Raw genomic sequence first — 3,593 nt, forward strand, 5'->3', positions numbered from 1 at the left:
CAGAGCTTAAGGTTGTCATTTCTTGTTGTTTCTGAGGTTCACATGCTATAAAAATGGGATCTTAGTTGCTATCTTTCATCCATGCATGAGTTTTTGGGCATTAGAAGGTGTTAGGAAACTAGGGTTTGAGTTTGTGCTCCACTTAGCCATGCAAAGGCATAAAGTTATCAACTTTATCATTCTAGACGGTTATTGGGATTAGATTTGAGCATTTGATGATTTGTCTATACAGATTAAGCGCATAAAGTAAAAATCGCTTAACAGTTTTGTACAGGGTGTAATCTGGGCTACGGCTAACGTAGCCCGATTTTGGCCAGTTTTCTGGATACGACTATATGCCCTGCGTAGAGTAAGATATACGCAACACGTAAGTCAACTAAAGACTGACCATTGAATTTTTGACCAATTTGACTTTTGGTAAGGACTTAGAAGGACAAAATGGTCTTTTTCCCAAAATAGGGATTTATCTTGGTGGTTGGACTTGTTAAGTTGGAGTTTTTACCTTAATTGCTAATTAGGGTTGTTTTGATATGTTTAGTGTAAGGAGCTTTTGTAGCAATAGCTCGAGTGTGAGGTTTACTTGACTATCGATTGAGGTGAGTCTTCTCACTATATTATAGGACACTAGGTGTCGTATGTGCTTGTTGTCTTTATGACTCTTGATGTATATATGTATGTATGTATGATATATATATATATATATATATATATATATATATATATATATATATATATATATGGGGTGAAATAGAAACGAGGGTGTAATAGATTCGTTTGGTTGAAAATACCGATTGAGTTGAAATAGACTCAAGGGTGAAAAAGACCAGTAGGTTGAAAAAAATACTGATTGAGTTGAATTATATTCGGGGGTGAAATAGAGACGTTCGGTTGAAAAATACCGATTGAGTTGAAATAGTCTTGGGGGTGAAATAGACTCGAGGGTGAAATTGACCCGTACAACCTCGAGCTGATATGAATGTATGGTATGCAGTATTTTGGGGAACTCACTAAGCTTTGTGCTAATGGTTTATGTTTATGTTTCAGATACTTTCGGTTCCAATGGGAAGAGCTCAACATGATTGCATCGCATCCACCAATGTTATGCATTTTATGATATGATTTGTACTATGATAACTATTTTATACAATATCACACTTTGATCGAGTTAAAATAGACTTGGGGATGAGATAGACATGTTCGGTTGAAAAATATTGTTTGAGTTGAAATAAACTCGGATGTGAAATAGACCCGCGGGTGAAATAGAACCGTACAACCTCGAGCTGATATGTATGTATGGTATACGGTATTTTAGGGAACTCGCCAAGCCTTATGATTATGGTTTATGTATATGTTACAGACACTTCTGGTTCCAATGGGAAGAGTTCGACGTGATTGGATCGTATCCACCAGTGTTCTGCATTTTATGATATGATTTGTACTCTGATAACTATTTTATACATTATCACACTTTGATGAGTTTTTGAATGAATGATTGGTGGTTTTGAATGACTTAAAAGAAAAAAAATTACATAGTATTTTGGGATGTTACAAGTTGGTATCAGAGCGTTGGTTTGAGGGATTCGGGTACACTCTTGGGTGTGTTTGAACTCAAACTAAGGAATTGGTAAATTTTTTGAAAGAAAACAACTTTTCTAAGGATATTTCTATAAAGTAAAATGGGTGTGATGCATGCAATCGGCTGAGTTCAAGTAATTATTTCCCAAAATACCGGTATATGTTTTATGTTATTATTTTGATATAAGTATACGAGAATTGCATGCTAGACTAGGGCTAAGGATTTTCTCAAGATTGCATGATAGAATGCTAGGAGATATGACTTTATTTGCATGTTGATTGAGATTTTAGAACTACATGCTAGTATGGGTTTTAGATGTGGAATAAAATGGCTTGACTAGGTGATTTATTGGTTTAGGTAACTCGATGCTCAAATTTTGCTTGCTTTGTCCTTTTAGAGAGTTCCATTAATATCAGCTAACTACTAAGCAAATACGTTAGGTTACATGTTACAGGGATTAGATAATTTTAGAAGGTTATGTTTAACTCTATTGCGTAGCTCTTGTTTGAGTCCAACCGTTGTAGTGTGAGACTTTACAATCAAAGAATTATCTAGTGTATGTAGCATTTAACTGTACTCAAGAGGTAGTTAGAAGGTATTAGAGGAAGTTTCTTCTACAACTGATGGCGGAGAGTAGTGTAAATGGAAGCCTAGGAAAGCCTAGGAGATGTTTTGGTGCGTTGAGCGCTTTTCCATGCGAGTGAAGTAATTGGATCATAGGGAAGTAACTTAGACGATTCAGAGCAATCCTTAAGGAAAGTACATATAGGTATGGAAGGTAGTATTGGACCCATACTATTGAAAGCATAGGATGCATATTTGAATCAGGGAATTCACGATGATACTAAAGAGCTTGTAGAATGTAGGGTTCTCTGAGTGTTTTCTAATGGTTTGCATAGTTTATTTCTTTCAGTATGGTGACCACTCGAGGAGGTTCTAGTGATGGTTCAGGTTCTGGTGATGGATCGGGTTCGGGCTCTGGGGTCGGACTCATGGATGATCAGATGCGAGAGTTTATTTTTCTCGTAGATCACTCGCTGTATTTTGGAGCAGACCCATGTAATCTTTGGTACGATTCAGGAGGGCATCATGGAGATTTTCGATGAGCGTATAGGTGCACTCCATAATGAGGTAATGGCTATGGTGGCTGCATGCTCTCTGACTTTCCGAGAGTTTCGCGCATGTCAGGTTCCTGAGTTTTATGGGAAGAAGGACCCCATTGTTAGAAGGCGATGGTTGGTGGACATCGTGAACACATTTTGGACTAGCTTCTGCCCCGAGGGGTTGAAGGACAGATTTGTATCCTGTCTTCTGAAGGACAGAGCTCGTGATTGGTGGGATGAGGTAGACCATGCATTGGGAGGCGAGGTTGTTAAGAGAATGACTTAGGAGGATTTTGTGACGAGGTTCAGGGCTGAGTTTGCACCGACGATCAAGGTTCAACAGTTGACGAGGGAGTTTCAGGACCTTCGTGAGACTACTGAGACTGTGGAAGAGATCACTACCATGTTTCGTGAGAAGGCTTTGTTGGTTCCGTAGTATGTGGCGGACGAGGAGATGAAGAAGGCGAAGTGTCATGATATGTTGGAGGATGAGATTTATGAGTTTGTGAGTATGTCCAACTGTAAAAACCTAGACAAAATGATAGCGAGAACCTAGGAATGGGAGATCGATTCAGATATGGTGAGGAAGAGGAAGCCGGTTCAGGATCAGGTATCAGAGGGCTCGTGCAGAAGCCCAAGGCTTTTGATTCACGATCGAGAGGCCAACATGGACAGGGCCATAGAGGAAAGTGTGGCAAGACGCATAATGAGGTTTGCAAGGTTGGTGGTTCATGCTGCTACAAGTACAGAAAGAGTAGTCATTACAACAGGGATTGTACTGCCACCACCCAAGTTCAGGTCTAATTTGCTTCCATTGCAACCATAGGCTCCACAAGAAGGCCAATTGTCCGAGTTTGACAGCAAGAGAAATTACAACACCCGCTCCAACCACTTTGAGGATGACTGACGACCGC

Source organism: Lactuca serriola, chromosome 5, assembly GCF_051521515.1.
Source record: "Lactuca serriola cultivar US96UC23 chromosome 5, Lser_US96UC23_V15, whole genome shotgun sequence".
NCBI lineage: Eukaryota > Viridiplantae > Streptophyta > Magnoliopsida > Asterales > Asteraceae > Lactuca > Lactuca serriola.